The sequence below is a fragment of the Hibiscus syriacus genome, unplaced genomic scaffold (assembly GCF_006381635.1).
Source record: "Hibiscus syriacus cultivar Baekdansim isolate YM2019G1 unplaced genomic scaffold, ASM638163v2 tig00116976_pilon, whole genome shotgun sequence".
Taxonomy (NCBI): Eukaryota; Viridiplantae; Streptophyta; class Magnoliopsida; order Malvales; family Malvaceae; genus Hibiscus; species Hibiscus syriacus.
Genome location: NW_024063500.1, coordinates 1,455,156 through 1,473,455, shown reverse-complemented (window position 1 = coordinate 1,473,455; position 18,300 = coordinate 1,455,156). Strand labels below are relative to the sequence as shown.

Here is an 18,300-nt window from a genome sequence, read left to right as displayed (position 1 = left end):
TACAGAATCTGCATATCTTATAAAATTAAATGATTGATCCCCGACTTAGCTTGCAATGCGGTATGCATTTCTTTAATTTTGTATATCTAAAGAATAACGATGTCGCACATTCATATTATTTTTATATTATTTTAATAAATAACTTTTAAGTAAAATTAACACTAACTGTTTAGTTCCATCCACTTAAAAAACCATTATTTGTTAAATTCTGATAATTTTTTTTGAATTTTCTAATTCGGATCCAATATAATCATGCCAAATAGCCGATAATGAAAAAACACTGCAATTCCCATATGAAAAATAAAATAATAATAATAATAGTAGGGAAGATTAGGTATAGGATACATGACATTAAACAAAATTCTAAAGATGAGAAGTGCGTATGTGTAAAAGGAGCATTGGTTGAGATTTCGGCTCGAACGTGTTTGCATTATTTGGGCTCTACAGGCTTCTTATCTGTTTGCCATTTAACTTTGCCTAAGTAGATAGGTTGGGCACAAAACATACTTCATTTATCATTTGCCTGGTAAAAAAACATTGCTTCAGAAAGAAATTATGAAGGCATATGTGTCCCGCATAGACTCAAAATTTTTATATGAAGGCATATGTGTCAATTCTGGTTACAAGTTTTGAAGGGTAAGTAATTATTATTATATAAAAAATGGGATGAATTATTAGGAATTAGATTCAAAATTTAACGTGAATGAAAACTAAAATAAAATATATTTCGTCATTATACTGTAGATTTGATAAATAATAATTATACTTGTACAGTCAGAAGTCGAATCTTATTGCATGACGAGTTAATAAAAACTTTACGTTTGTATATCAATAAGTGGAACGTATAATGTTAAGGCATTCTTTTTAGGGAGAGAATCCAACTTTGAACGTGAGAGATCGACATTGTTTTTAACAATAATTGTTAATTTTATCAGATAAAAAGTAAATACCTTCCTTAAAAAATAAAAAAGTAGTTACCTAAAGAAACTAAAAAAATTAAGAGTAAACTAATCGTATAATTAAACATTTCCTTTAAAACCATTAAAGTACATAAATTAAACACTTAAGAATAAAAAAGAGTACACAAGGAAAAGGTTAAGACAACGATGACTCATTGATCGATTTGACATACTTTCAGCAATTGTGAGTGTTTATCGGTATTTAGATAGAGTTTTCAAAGCATAAATAGATTAATAGAATAACCAAATAAACATCATATAAATATAGAGATATGACGTTAAATTCAATCATAAGAATAAAAAACACGTTATAAGAAACATAATGTATTACAAGAGCAGACAAGATCATCTATCATTTTTCATATGAAAAAGAAAGATTAATAAATAAATAACACATCTCAATCTATAAAAGAAAGAGAGGAACAAATAAAAAGAAAAAGGTAGCGATCCACGATTATTCTAAGATTAAAGTGTTGTCCACGATTAATTTTATTTTGTGCATGAAATTAAAATTTTGATAATAAAACTATTTTCTATATTTAAATTTAATAAAAAATAAATATTAGTGTAACTTTTTTATTATTTTTCTCCCTTGCTGGTCATTGTGATCATATTCTTACTCGAACAATATGATAGACACAGTATGCCACTATTGCTATGAAAGGTCCAAGTGGGGAGGGAGTATAAGAGTAGCAGGCCAGGTTACACATTGGACACCCCTAAAAATCGAATAACAATATGGATCTGCCAGGCGGATCAAGGAGCTTCTCTATGATTGTTAAACCCAATTTCTTCAGAATTATTGTTACCAAACATGCAGCGGCGGATGCAATTTATTTTTAGAATTGATATTGTTTATTTTAAAATTAAAATTTTATTTAATTATTTATTTATTTTATTAAGTGTATCATTCTAAAAATAAATCTTCATATTTGGAATTGTATGAAATATTGCCAGATGGTACATTTTTTGTGTTTGAGACTTTGAGTGCTGAGTACTTAACATCTCTTGTTATATACCATGCTCTGGGATAGTCTAGTCTTGAATATACATGATTCTAAAAAATCTTTGTAGATACCTTTGTGTAGTAAAATATTTTTCATATAGCAGGTTATAGTATACCTCCCAGTATGCTTGTACGCTTTCAAATTTTTAAGGTTTTTCTTGATTTCTCTTTTGTAAGAAGAGATGGTGTAATTGTTCAAGTTCTCACTTTTTTCATTGTTAGACTAAGAATGCATCATGAGCTTATTGCTTGTACAGTTTCGAATCTTACTATATCTGTTTTTTGCCTCCTCAAACTGTTTACCGGAAAAGTTTTATGTTCTGCAAGAACTTACTTTTGCACCATACCGTGTTCCTTAGATTTTTTTTCTTTTTCTTTGTAGGGCTTCACATCTTGGACTTCTTTACCTTGGCTCCCTTCTTGTTCTTCTTGTCTAATCTATTCTATATGGCCTGACAACAAAGGATGCACATTGGCTGGGGGACATCACTTCGGTTGCAGTTATAATTCTCGGTATTTTATTAATTAGCGTGCTAATTCGTAGAGGTATTTTATTTTGGGTTTTCGGGTTGTTTGTAAGGGTTTTATCTTGATGTTGTAAATCTTATATGTTTCTTTATTATTAACGAAGTATAAGGCACTCTTTCCTTCTTTCCTCTGATTAAAGAAATCATTTTGAATTTTTTAATCATGAAGGGGGTTTTTAATGAGGCCTTCAATTCTTATTAAAAAAAATTATTTTAGCTGTTTACATTGATATCATGGTACAACATTCATATCTCTGTCTTGCAAATTCAGTTCCTTTTAATTTTTTTGTCCTGTAGATTGGAATATGGGAGCATGCTTGTATGGGCGTCAACTTCTTAAAAGTCGTGTTGTTGCACTCTTTGTTGCTGGAACTTCACGAGTTTTTCTCATTTGCTTTGGAGTACATTATTGGTTTGTTCTAGATCCCCACGCGATTCTATTATTGCTGGTTCTGTTAGTATTGAATTGTGATAGTTCATCTCTCTCTTTTTTGGTCCTTTTAAAATTTCTTCAGGTACTTGGGGCACTGTATTAGTAGTTGTTGCTTCAGTCTTATTAGGTGCTGCGTTATCTATCCATTTTTCAGCTAAAACCCATTAGCTGCCCGAAGAGATGCCTTGCAGAGCACAGTGATTTGTCTGCGGGAAAGTTTTCGTATGAAGGAGTAAAATAGTTCTTCTGGGTCATCTGATGGTTGTGGCTCAAGAGTGAAACGCAGCAGTAGTGCTGAAGCAGGCCATTTCACCAATATTATTGAAGATAATAGCCAGAGTATGTTACAATTCTCTGTTGATGCTAATAATTGGAATAGTCTTGTTATGTATCCAACTAGCTTTCAAGAGGGGCTAAATAGTGATAAGAGTGTAGACAGTGGAAGACCAAGTTTAGCATTGCATAGCAGTTCTCATCGCTCGGTCCAAGAGCATGAAATGAGAACATTACAGAAAAATGTTGACCCCAATGACTCTCTTGTGGTTTGCTCCAGTAGTGGTCTTTATAGCCAAGGTTGTGAGTCTACTACATCGACTTCAGCAAATCAGCTAATGTTAGATTTGAATTTAGCTCTTGCATTTCAAGAAAGGTTGAGTGATCCTAGAATTACATCAATGTTGAAAAGGAGAGCAAGGCATGGTGATCGAGAACAGACTAGTTTATTGCAAGATAGGATTGGATCCTAATTTTGCCATGATGTTGAAAGAGGAGCTTGGATCCAACTATACTTGCTTTACTGCAAAGGAGTAGCTTGGATGCAGATAGGGATCATCGAGACAATACTGATATCACAATTGTCGATTCCAATAGTGTTGATAATGCTATGCTCAATCAAATCTCTGTCAGAAGAATTGAGACTCCAAGGGCTTGAAAAGTGGCTGAAGTTCTCCAGACTTGTTTTGCATCATATAGCAAGTATTCCGGAGCGTGCATGGGTGCTATTTAGTTTTGTCTTTATCATAGAAACAATCATTGTGGCAGTTTTTCGTCCAAAGACAATCAAAATTATAAATGCTACACATCAGCAAGTGAGTGGGCCTTTCCTTTTCTGGGATGTTGCTTATTTTATTTGATTGTGCCCTGATTCATGTACATGTTTTTAACAATTCAATAAGTGTGAATATACGTTGCTTTAGAGTTATCATTGCCGTATATTTGCTAATGTGGAGATTCTGTGTGCATATCTTGCATTCAGTTGTAATGTGCTGGAATTGTTATGTAATGCATGATTCTTTTTTCAATAGTATAGGATTGATTTATTTATTTTAGTTTCCTCTTCTTCAGTATCATCTTCCATCACTAATTCATTTGTCTGGGTAAGGGCATCTATAGTGTCAATGAGTAATTTTTTTTATAAAAATAGGAGGCCTCATGAAAAACATCCCTCATAGTAGTCCTATTCCCTAAGGAAAGAACCAACTAGCAGAAGGAGAAAAAGAATACCTCAAATATTATTGAATAAAACATATTACATAAGACTTAAACAAAAAGCAAAACCATTGTTCCCTACAAATACACAAAACAGAAATTTAATAAATCTTACAATCACCCAATCCCCTCATTTGCTAACTTATCTGCCTCACAATTACAACCCCTAGGTATCAATCTAAGAATACATTCCTTATTTGAAACAATAGACACAATCTCTTTTACAATATTTGAAAAGAAAACAGGCGTTGAAAAAGGAGATTTAATCCAGTCCACTACCGACTTACAATCGGATTCAACAATCAGCCTACCCTTCGAACCCTATTTTAAAGATAAAAAAACCTCTAAGCCTTTTTCGATAGCTTTCAATTCTGCTAGAGGGGGAGGGCTAGGACCAACATTCTCTGAAAAAGATAGAAGAATAAAATGATTCCAATCTCTTAAAATACCCCCTATACCTCCTATCATCCCATTACCACTAACAGCCCCATCAACATTCATCTTAAAGAAATCAACTGGATGGGGAGTCCAACAAAGCAAAGGCGAATACTGAACCTTAGAAACAAAATATTTATCTGCCAGTGAAGGGTCTGCAATCAACAAATCAGCCTGAATATAAACATGAGAAAATTTCGCTAGAAACCAAACTAAGAAGGGATGGAGGATTACTTGGCAGAGCTAAAGAAAGATCCCAGAAGCTGATAATTTTGTTCCAAAGTTTCCACTAAAAAGAACAGGAGATGAAAAGATGCTGGACAGTTTCATCAAACTGATTACAAAACGGGCAAAGACTATCTTCTCCTAATGGAACCCCCTTTTTCTTCAACTCAATCTAACTGCTAATTTCTGATGAGAAAGTTTCCAAAGGAAAGTCTTAACTCTTGGAGGAACTAAACCCAACCAAACCCATTTCTTCCACAAAAAATTATCCCCATGAAGCAAAGATATAGACATCCTACAAGATTTAACTGAGAACAACCCATCACCCCTCCCATTCCACATTAAGAAATCGTCTACTGAATTAGATAATCTAAAGTTGCTCAGCTTTTCTATTAAATCTAACCACTGTGTCAATTCCCAATCACATAAGTTTCTCCTCGTTTGTACATTTCAATCTCAACCATTTGAATCGAAACTACCAAAATCAGCCACATAACCCCTTTGATTTGTTGAAAGAGCATAAATCCTAAAAGAGCATAAATCCTAGGAAATTGAGATTTTAGAGGGGAGTCCCCAATCCAAACATCATTCCAAAAAAAGAATAGATTTATTATTTCCAACTTGAAACTTCGCTTGAGATCTAAGACAAGCCCCCACAAAATCATCCTTCAAGAAGTTATTGACAATTCCTCTCCATATCCAAGAGTCCTGAGAAGAGAAAACTTGGTTAATTGCCATGGTATTATAACTAACATTATATTTACAACACAACATTTTTTTTCATAGTGATTCCTTTTCATTAGCAAACTTCCAAACCCATTTTCCCAACAAAGCACGATTGATAAGATTCAGATCAAGAACTCCTAGTCCTCCATTACTCAACAGTTTGCAAATATTCTTCCAACTCACCCAGTGAATTCTATTTTTTTCAACTCCCGATCTCCAAAGAAAATTAGCCATCAGAGAATTAATCTTCTAACTTATTTTACAAGGCATCTTAAAATTAGATAAGAAGAACATGGGTAAGGAAGACAGAACTGATTTCAAAAGGACCACTTTGCCAGCCATAAATAGAGAAGAGGATTTCCAACCTGCTAACTTTTTGTTGAAATTCTCAAGAACATATTCCCATAGAGACTCAAAATTCTTTTTGGCCCCAAGAGGAAGGCCTAGATAAATCGAAGGAAACGAACAAATTGAACAACCAATGGCCGAGCCCATTCTTGAAGGATGGCATTGTCCACATTTATACCATAAAGCTTACTCTTATATAAGTTTAGATGAAGCCCCACCATTAAGCTAAAAATCCTCAAAACTCTTCTGATATTTTTAATTTGAGTAAGAGATGCTTGGCAGAAGATAATAAGGTCATCAGTAAATTGGAGATGAGACAGTGTAAATGGATTCTCAGGTTTATCAATAGAAAACCCTTTAAAAAGAATCCATTCAACTGCTTTAGATAACATCAAATGAAGCAATTCACCAACCACATTGAACAAAAGAGGAGAAAGATTGCAACGTTGTCTTAACCCTTTAGCCATAAGAAACTCTTCTGTAGGGGAGCCATTACTAAAACGGAAATTGAAGCTGATGATAAACAATAAGAAATCCACGAACACCATCTCTCACTGAAATCCATCTCTTTCATTAATCTAATGAGGATAGGTCATTCCGTAGCTTGCTTTTTGTACTCTTATAGTGTGGAAGCTCATGACTTTTGTGTTAGAATTTGGTTTTTATGGAATGAATCAGTTGATTTTGAGGCTGACAAATTAATGGGTTCTTTCATAGTATCTGCAGATCCAGACCCTCCAACTTTGCTGGAGCTTATTGCTATCAAGAGGGGTGTACTTCTTTTGAGCCTTTCTTCAAAGGTTTGAGAATCAGTGGATCGTTGCTTCGGATAGCATCTTACTATGGATTGGGTTAAGAATTTAGATAGATGTCCAGGTGTTTTTTCTTCATCTAGTGATATATATTGTTGTTGTTAAGACTTTTGGAGGGTGCTATCTAAAGGGTTGACTGAATAGCTAATTTTGATGTTGATAGCTTAACTAAGGTTGGTATTGGGCAGTTATTGTTTGTTGGATTAAGATGTTGTTTAATTGAGTGAAAGATGTGTTGTTTGGTGTGTTTCGGGTTGTTATTGTAAGGGGATTGTTTGTCTTAAACTTTATGTAATCTTTTACTTTTTAATGAATTTTGAGGCACTCTTTTCCTCATTATGCTAATTAAGGAACACAGATTGGTGTTCCGTTAATCATGAAGGGGGTTTTTAACGAGGCCTCCACTTTCTATCAAAAAAAAGCTCTACGGAAGTCCTCTTTGAAAATAACCCCTTTAAGGCCTTTTTTCCTCCAAAAATCAATGCCTTCATTAGCCGTACATGCACAATCCAACAACTGCCTTCCCGAGATGAAAGCGAATTGGGAATGGCTAATAACATCTTTTACATAAGATTGTAATCTTTTAGAAAGAACTTTTAAGAGAATTTTATAAAGACTACCCACAAGAATTATCAGTCTATAATCTTCTAAACTCTCTGGATTACTTATCTTTTGAATCAATGTAATAAAAACGTGATTAACCCCATGACTCCACTTCCTTCCCTTATAGAAGTCTAGAAAAAACTTCATAATTTGCTCCTTTAGGCTCGACCAATATTTCTTGTAGAAACCCAGAGGCTTTAGCACTATCAGATGATGAGATTATTTCCCACACTTCATGTTCTGAAAAAAGCTCTTCAAGAGAAACACTTTTAGAAGCTAATAATTGTGCAAAATCAAAATTCATAAGCTCTACTTCCAGCGTTGACTTGGTACTAAAAGCCTCCTTGAAAAAGTTATAAACATTGGATTTAATCTCCTCATGATTGGAAATTACCTTCCCTTCGAATTTCAAGGAATAAATAGCATTAACTTTATTCCTATGGAGAGCATTAAGATGGAAAAACCTCGTGTTTCTGTCTCCATCTTTGATCCATTTCGCTCTCGACTTCTGAAACCAAATGCTCTCGTAAATCCTCATCAGTCTCCAAATATCCTTTTTGAATTGTATCAATTGATCCTACTCCTACCCAGTTAGAATTCCTCCTTCTGACTTAATATCCAAAGCATTAATTTTACCTTCCAACTCTGAAATTGAATCTGCCAACCCAAGATGAAATCTGCCAGACCAGTTTCTAGTCATCTTCTTAGTACCTTGTAACGTAGTGAAAATTCCACCAGTAATATTCTTCTTCTTCGAATCTGCCAAAAATGATTCCACTGTCTCATCGAAACCTTCTTCCTCTAAAAGATAATTAAAAATTGAAACGGTTTAGGGCTCCAATTTAAACTACTATCCTCCAACACTATCGGGTTATGATAAAAAATTGATTTCGGTAGAAGACGCTACAAAATATTAGGAAAACTTTTTAGGAAACTACCAGAATTTAGAAACTGATCTAGTCTAACCCATGTTGAAGAAACTCTATTACTGCACCATGTGTAATTTCCTCCCGACAAAGGAAGATCAATGAGCTCAACTTGTTGTACAAAAGACCGAAAAAAATCAATGGCATGCCAATTTTGTGTTTTCCCTAATTTTTCTTCTGGACCTAAATATGCACTAAAATCACCCCCTATGCAAACTGACAAATTCACAGTAGTTACATAATTTAGCAACTCCCTGAAAAACTCTTCTTTATCATCTTCTATTGAAGGATCATATACATTTACAAAGGCACGTTTCATTTTGAACTCCTTAAAATTCCCAAATATTGCTATAAACCTACTGTTAATCTCATGGCCTGTAACTTGATACATGTTTTCATTCCACAAACAAAAGAATGACTCACTCCCTTTAGTAAATTTCCTTATATCTTCCTTTTAATCATCAAATGGCATTGGTTTAGCTTAGTTTCTTATAAGAAAAGTATGACCGGTTTAATATTCTTGACAAGCCTTGCCACTGCTCTGGACTTCCCTCTTCTTCCTAAGCCTCTTTTATTCCATGATATAATTCTTAGTTTAGACATTGGAAAAAATTAACTCCAAACTCAAAAAACCAGAATCTAAAAAACCACTTTTTCCAACTTTTCATCATTCCCTAGTAACCCCCAGTTCTTCCTTCAATTTAACAATTTTGTCTATAAAAGCTTTTTTCTCTTCCTTAAAAGAGATTCCCAACATCTGACATACTTCCCATGTTGTTAAAGTTTCTTAAAAAAATGTTGAGAAATGAGATTAAGAAACTGTAGAATTACTAACCAAGTTAAGAGTTTCACTAATCAAAGTTTTTCTCCTCCTTCTGATGTTTTTTCCAGACTCTTAAACATCATAACAATCTGCTGACATACTCTCTTCCATCAAGCTGGAGTGAATAGGAACTATCGTGTTATTATGAGAATTGACACACCCATTTTTAACTAATTCGTGACCTTCACCCGGATCTGCTGTAATGGTCATTTGATTAATTTTAAAACCTCTCAACTCCTTATCTTGTACCATTGAAACCTCTGGTTGATTCTGAACTACTTCATTACCCGATCGAAACCATACTTGCCTTTCTCTGGACCTACTGTACACTCTAGCATACATTCTTTTCTCTTTTCTTCCTTCAGGTGCACTCCTAATTAATAGACGACTAGAGAAATGGTTCCACGGGTTCCTTCTCTGAGAACCTTCTGAATTACCTTCATAATCATCCTCATTCATCCCTTTTCTTCTTTCTTCTATCTCAGAAAATTATGTTTGTACTTCGTTAATTCCCTCACATGATTCTGTTACAGTTGGTGGAGATAAGAGGGAAGAGATCGAGGAGGGTGAAGAGAACGAAGGAATTGGGGAAAGAGGAGGCCTAGGGTTAGGGATTGAGGATGGTGAATTGGGAATCGAAGCGAGAGAAAGAATGGGAGGAGGGGAATTAGGGATTGCAATTGAAGAAGAGGGAATGATGCATTTACCCTTTCAAATGATGCGTGCAGTTGAACCGGTTCAGGAGGCATTGGATTTAGTGGAGTTCCAGACCCAAGCAGAGTTGAAGCAGCCCAAGAATGGTGGCCCAGTAACCTGAAAGAGAAAGATAGAATCAGTTTGTTATAACTGTAACGCCAACGGCATTATTTGCTATTTACATTTCTAGCCTTGGAACAAAATAAGACTGGCTGTAAGGATTGATTCCTTAGATTATGAATGAATCATTTTCTCATTTCCTAAAATCATTTCTTCTCTATTTCCTCATTCTCAAACTCTTCTCTAATTCTCTTGAACTATAACAATTTGGTAATCAGAGCTACGATTCTGGCAAAAGTTTTTTTGAGGGCATGCCAAAGAAAAATCAATCTATGGTAGAAAATGATTTAGCTGGAATTCAGAAATAAATTGCAGACCTTGCTGCCTTGGTGAAATGAGGCCAAGATGAGACTAATCCACCTAAATGGTGGGAGGCTCAGGAAAACATGATTATTGCATTAGAGGCAAGGATGACCACGAATCACAGTTATGTGGAAGATATACTGAAGATCTTAACTGGCAGAAATGGTGAACAAGAGCAGACTGTAGGGGAACAGGTACAAACTCCTAGTAAATCTAAAGATGGGGAGAAAAATCTAGTTTTGGTGACTGTAGTGAAAGATAAATCAAGATTCACTTATAAAACAGATGAACCTGGGATTTTGAAAGATAATATGGATGATTGTTTGGCCATTAAGAACAATTCTAGGTCTGTGAATTTGATAGGTGAAAACAGTAACACTAGACCTAATATGATGGGGTTGGTAGCTGAAAATAAGGGACCAGGGGGTTCATTTAGCAGTACAGGGAATATGTGGCATAGGCCTAAAATTGAACTGCTTTTTTTTCGAATGAGTTAATCCGAGGGGTGGATTCAGAAATGCCATAAGTATTTTTCTATTTGTGGTGTTCTTGTTGAGCAGAGAATGGAGGTAGCTACTATGTATTTAACAGGCAAGGCTGAAATATGGTTTGATGGGTATATCATGCAAAAGCACCATGTTACCTGGCATGAATTTGAGGCTGATCTCTGTCACAGATTCAGTGACAGAAATTTTTCTGATATTGTTGAGGAATTTACTAAACTGACTCAGAAAGGGTCTGTGAACGAATATCAAGAGAAATTTGAGGAGTTACAACCCCATATGTTGCTGCAGAATCCTACTTTAACTGAGGAGTTTTTTGTGTCACTCTTTATTAGTGGACTCAGGGATGATATTAAGCATAGGGTCAAAGCTTTGGATCCTAAGAATTTGTTTGAAGCATGTAAGCAAGCTAAGCTCTATGAATTGTCTGTGGAGTTTGAGAACAGAAGGTTGAGGCCTTCTTTTAAATTCCCACCCTACCCAAACCCCATTACTGTTTCTAAATCAGTTTCATTGCCAGTAAATACAAGACCTACAGCAGTGCAAAACTCTAAGCAGAATCTTATTGAGCACAGAAGGCAGAATAACCTCTGTTTTAAATGTGGAGAAAAATTCCTTCCAGGTCATCAATGTAAAGTGAAGCAGTTAAACATGATGGAGGATGACACTGTTTTACCTTCAGAAAATTCACCAGCAGATTTTGAGCAAACAAGTATGCAAAAAGAAGAGAGCTTAGAAATATCAATGAATGTTATTAATGGATGTATTGGACATAATACATTGAGGATACAAGGAACAATTCAAGGGAGACCACTAAGTATATTGATTGACAGTTGTAACACCCACAGTTTTTTAACACCTCAGTGGGCTGATGCGGGTAAACAGGTTAATACTCCCTATCCTTTAACTATTACAGTAGCTAATGGACAACAACTCTATAGTTCAACAAGGTGTAATGAGGTGGAATGGAAGATGCAAGAGCACTCTTTTATATATGACTTTAGACTACTTCAGTTGGGGGGCAGTGATATGGTATTAGGTGTGGATTGGATGAAATTGTTCAATCCAATTTTGATGGACTTCAATAATATGACATTGAGTTTTGTGCATAAAGGGGAGCAGATTATTATACAAGGTCAGCAACAATCTAATTCTCTGCAGCAGATTTCAGGAGCTACTCTATTGAAGATGACAGCTTCTAACTCATCTATTTTGGGACATGTAGTCCTATTTACTATGTTTGAAGGATCCAAGTATGTTCCTACAGCTATTCAATCTATCTTAGACCAATATCACTGTGTTTTTACTGAGCCTACAGGTCTGCCACCTACAAGGAATCATGATCATGCTATTACCCTTAAGCTTGAAGCTGCTCCTATCAATTTAAGACCTTATAGATTTCCACATAATCAGAAAGTTGAAGTGGAAAAGCATATTGCTAATATGCTATCATCCTCTATTATTCAGCCAAGCAAAAGTCTATTTGCTTCTCCATGTCTTTTAATAAAAAAGAAGGATGGTACTTGGAGGTTTTGTGTAGACTACAGGAAGTTAAACAGCATGACATTGAAAGATAAATTCCCAATTCCTGTGGTGGAGGATCTATTGGATGAGTTACATGGAGCAGTATATTTTTCCAAAATTGATTTGAGGTCTGGTTATTGGCAAATCAGAATTAAACCTGAGGATATCTACAAGACAGCATTCAGAACTCATCAAGGCCACTATGAATTTAAGGTAATGCCCTTTGGGCTTACTAATGCCCCTGCTACATTCCAAGCTCTAATGAATGAATTATTTACTTCATTTCTTAGAAAATTTGTCTTGGTTTTTTTGATGATATCCTAGTTTACAGTACCTCTATGACAGATCATGTTGTTCATCTTCAATTAGTTTTGAAAATTTTGAAAACTAATCAATTATTTACCAAGAGATCCAAATGCTTCTTTGGGCAGACTCAAGTGGAATACTTGGGCCATATTATATCAGCTTATGGAGTATCTAATGACCCATCTAAAGTTACAGCTATGAAGGATTGGCCTGTGCCAAAATCACTAAACTCTTTGCGTGGATTTTTGGGATTAACAGGCTATTACTGACGATTTATAAAGGGTTATGGTACAATCAGTAAACCCTTGACACAACTGCTCAAGAATGACAGTTTTAAGTGGACTGAGGTGGCTTTATTGGCTTTTGAGAAATTAAAGTCTGCTATGTGTGAGGCCCCTGTTTTAGCATTACCAGACTTTGGTAAATGTTTTTATTTGGAGACAGAAGCAAGTTCAGGGGGAATAGGGGTTGTATTATCTCAGGAGGGAAGGCCTATTGCTTACCTTAGCAAGGCACTTAGTCCTAGACATGCTGCTCTTTCTATATATGAAAGGGAGTACCTTGCTATTTTAATGGCCGCTTCTAAATTGAGACATTATTTAGAAGGCAGTCCTTTTGTTATTAAAACAGACCATGAAACTCTTAAGTATTTATTGGAGCAGAAATTAACTACTGCTATTCAAAAGAAGGGCTTGACTAAACTGCTGGGATTGGATTACACTATTCAGTACAGAAAGGGAAAGTCAAATGTAGTTGCTGATGCCCTTTCTAGACAATGGGAAGATCAAGGTCAATGGTTATCTTTGAGTACTACTTATCATTCCTAGTTGGGTGCAAGATGTGGAAGAGACTTATAAAGAGGATAAAATGGCTGCAGAATGGATATCTATTTTAACAGTTACTCCTAGTGTTGATACTAGGTGGAAATATTCTAAGGGCATCCTTAGATTTCAAAATAGAGTTTATATTGGTGCTAATGGAACTCCAAGGGTGCAGATTATTCAAATCTTACATGATTCACCCCATGGGGGTCATTCTGGTATACATGCCACTTATCAGAGAATTAAGGCTTATTTTTACTGGCCTAGATTGAAAGTTATGGTCACAGTTTATATTAAGGCTTGTACAGTGTGTCAACAAACAAAGGTGGAGCATATTGCTAAACCAGGACTTTTACAACCAATTCCTATTCCTCACCAAGCTTGGGAGGTCATTACTATGGATTTTATTGAGGGATTACCTACATCTTTGAGGAAAAATTGCATTTTGGTAGTTGTTGACAAATTTACAAAATACAGTCATTTTCTAGCATTGTCACATCCCTATGCTGCTGCTGATGTAGCCAAATTATATTTGGATACTGTTTATAAACTTCATGGCCAGCCTAAAATGGCCATTTCTGACAGGGACAAAACATTCACTAGTCTCTTCTGGAGAGAACTGATGAAGCAGTTAGGGACTAAGACATTGTTTAGCACTGCTTACCATCCAGAGACTGATGGTCAAACAGAAAGGGTGAATCAGTGTTTAGAACAATATTTGAGGGGCCTATGTTTTTTTCAACCAAAGTAGTGGGCTAAATGGTTGCCACATGCAGAATGGTGGTATAACACTACATATCACTCTGCCCTAAAGATGACACCATTTCAAGCTTTATATGGTTATAAACCTCCTACTATAGTTTGGCAGACAGAAACTACAGTGCAGTCTGTTAATGAGTTAACGACTAGCAGAGAGAGTCTTAGACAGTTGGTAAAGTGGCAGTTAGAACAAGCCAGCAGCAGAATGAAACAACAATCAGATAAAAAGAGGACAGAGAGGATATTTGCAGTAGGGGATAGTGTTTACCTGAAGTTGCAACCCTATCACCAAACTTCACTGGCCCTAAGAAAAAATTTAAAGTTAGCAGCAAAGTATTATGGTCCTTATAAAATTATTGAGAAAATTGGTGAAGTTGCATATAAACTGGACTTACCCGATTCTTCTAGAATGCATCCAGTTTTTCATGTCAGTCTCCTCAAGAAACATGTGGGTGACTTGGTCATTTCTTCTACGGAACCTCCTGCAATGGATGATGATGGTCAGATTCGCGTTGAGCCATATAAGGTTATAGGCAGAAGAATAATAAATAGACATAACAAACCTGTATCTCAGTTGCTGGTACGATGGAGAAACCTTGATGAAACCAGTGATTCGTGGGAGGACTATATTGTTCTTCGAAGACAGTTTCCAGAGTTTGATCCTTGGGGACAAGGATCAATTCCAGCGGCGGGTATTGTTACAGTTGGTGGAGATGAGAGGGAAGAGAACGAGGAGGGCGAAGAGAACGAAGGAATTGGGGAAAGATGAGGCCTAGGGTTAGGGATTGAGGATGGTGAATTGGGATTCGAAGCGAGAGAAAGAATGGGAGGAGGGGAATTAGGGATTGCAATTGAAGAAGAGGGAAGGATGCATTTACCCTTTCAAATGATGCGTACAGCTGAACCGGTTCAGGAGGCATTGGATTTAGTGGAGTTCCAGACCCAAACAGAGTTGAAGCAGCCCAAGAATGGTGGCCCAATAACATGAAAGAGAAAGATAGAATCAGTTTGTTATAACTGTAACGCCAACTGGCATTATTTGCTATTTACATTTCTATCCTTGTAACAAAATAAGACTGGCTGTAAGGATTGATTCCTCATATTATGAATGAATCGTTTTCTCATTTCCTAAAATCCTTTCTTCTCTATTTCTCATTCTCAAACTCTTCTCTAATTATCTTGAACTATAACAGATTCCTCTGCAATCTAATCACTTCCAGCTGTTTTTTTAAGAATTAACTGAAACTTACATTGATTATCAGAACCAACCCACTTGAAATTAAAAGTAGACCCAAAGATTTTTTTAATTAGAGAAAAAGAATCTCAATTGCCATCCGATTGGGCTGAAAAGACCCGCAAAATCCCATTTGAGATTTTTTCCATTTTCCAAAGAACCTGACACCCCATTGATAGAAGGTTCGTTGTAAGTCTTATGTTTCATAAACTGTCCACCACCACCAAAATTGCAGGTATTTTCCCAACTAAGTCATTGCTGTTTCTTATGGTTATTTCATTATTAGTAACTTATCTTTGCTTTCTGACCTAGGTTGTTTCGGAATGGATGAGACCCGGTGAAATTGTTAAAGGTCATTCAGATTCTCGTCCATGCTTGTTTTCTGGGGCCGCAAATCCTTCTGATGTTTGTCAGGTTTATCCTTTATGAGCTTAATATTCCACACTGTTTTCTTCTGTCCCATTTTTCTGCTGAATTCTGTTGAGAGTTATTTTAGTGGTTCAAGTCTTTGTAATTTGTCTTTGCCTGCCAATTTAATAGGGTCGATTGGGCGATTGTTGGTTTTTGAGTGCTGTTGCTGTTTTGACAGAGGTTTCACAAGTATCAGAAGTGATAATTACTCCGGAGTACAATGAGGAGGGCATCTACACTGTTCGCTTCTGTATTCTGGTAATGTTCTTGCAGGTCATATTCCATTATTGAATTTGTGCACACTTGCAATGCATGTGTAGTTGAAAATTGGAATAAAACTATTGGGATTGTGTCTTAAAAATAATTGAAGTACTTTAGCTTTATTGACAAAACTATCAGATGGTAAAGGAACTGGAGTGTCACCCTGGCACAATTGGTTTCAATTACATTATCAAATATTCTTGAAGCAGTACAGTTTAAAGGCATAGAATTTTATAGCAATAAACTTGACCTTAAAGCAAGACTTAATATGCTAAGCAAAAAGAACAATACCAAACATTAATGTAATTGTAGAACACCAAAGATTAACCTCTTAATCAGATCTTGTACACTATTGGGTTTCTGCTTCCAGATTCTTTAATTTAGTCACTGCTGATGTTTACTGTATTGTATTTATGTCTTGTCAACATAAATAGCATATTGATCATCGGGCATACTCTGATTATGAGCACTCTACAGGGTGAGTGGGTCCCTGTTGTCGTCAATGATTGGGTTCCATGTGAATCACCTGGCAAACCAGCATTTGCAACCAGCAGGAAGGGTATTGAACTGTGGGTTTCTATATTGGAGAAGGCATATGCAAAGTTCCATGGTTCTTATGAAGCCCTAGAAGGTGGGCTTGTTCAGGATGCACTTGTTGATCTTACTGAAGGTGCTGGCGAGGAGATTGACATGAGAAGTCCTCAGGCCCAGTTAGATCTTGCTAGTGATAGACTATGGTCTCAATTGTTGCGGTTTAAACAAGGATTTCTTCTTGGTGCTGGAAGTCCTCTGATGTGCATGTTTCTTCCAGTGGCATTGTGCAAGGACATGCATACTCATTACTTCAGGTATGCTAGAATGCAACCTCTTAATTTGCTCTGCATAGTGAAGTAACTGTTAAAGAACTGTTGATAGAGATTATGATTCGTATTAATTATCCAGGTAAGAGAGGTGGATGGACACAAGCTTGTTCAAATTCGAAACCCTTGGGCTAACTTAGTTGAATGGAATGGTCCCTGGTCTGATTCATCTTCAGAATGGATGGATAGGATGAGGCTTAAGCTGAAGCATGTTCCTCAGGTTGGTGCCTTTTGCTCTGGCTTGAATATTTGATAAATGCATTTATTTAGGCCGTGTTTTCTTCAACTGAGTTTCATTTTTATATGACTTAATTGATTCCTGTTGAACAGTCAAAAGATGGTATATTCTGGATGTCATGGCAAGACTTTCAAATTCACTTCAGATCAATTTATGTATGTCGGGTCTACCCTCCTGAGATGCGCTATTCTGTCCATGGACAATGGCGTGGTTACAGTGCTGGTGGATGTCAGGATTATAATTCGTGGCATCAAAATCCCCAGTTCCGATTGAGGGCAACTGGTCCAGATGCTTCTTATCCAATTCACGTGTTCATCACCTTAACTCAGGTATACAACATAATGGATCTTCATCGAGTTTATTACCTTTTCTCTACTTTCAAGAAATTTCTGACCTTCAGTGGCATTAATTGTTCAGGGCATTAGCTTCTCAAGAACTGCAGCCGGTTTTAGAAACTATCAATCTAGTCATGACTCACAGATGTTCTATATTGGAATGAGGATACTCAAAACCTGCGGCCATCGTGCTGCTTACAATATTTACCTACATGAATCTGTTGGAGGCACAGATTATGTGAATTCTCGAGATATATCGTGTGAAATGGTTTTAGAGCCTGAACCCAAGGGTTACACAATAGTTCCTACAACCATACATGCAGGGGAAGAGGCACCATTTGTTGTTTCTGTATTCACAAAAGCGTCGGTATTCTTGGAACCTTTGTAGTTATTGGTGGTGGCTTCTCTAGTCTGCTTGTCTCTCGGGCTGAGGCCATGCTGCTAAAGCTTTTGGGTGCTTGTGTTGTCCATGAAGCTGTGTGCGCCTGTGGGGCAGGTCTCAATGGACCAAATCAAGCTAAAGATGGTAGGTAATTCAACACACTTTTTTTCCCTGACTTCTCGGCTAACGACTTGCCAGTGTTTTTCTTAGTCAGACAAAGCTGATATTGAAGTGTC

The 18,300-nt window shown here is 36.2% G+C and overlaps 1 pseudogene; it reads left to right on the top strand.

The window, feature by feature from the left end:
- The first annotated feature begins 2,194 nt into the window (after positions 1-2,194).
- LOC120192703 lies at positions 2,195-18,123 on the top strand (annotated as a pseudogene).
- Positions 18,124-18,300: the final 177 nt, after the last annotated feature.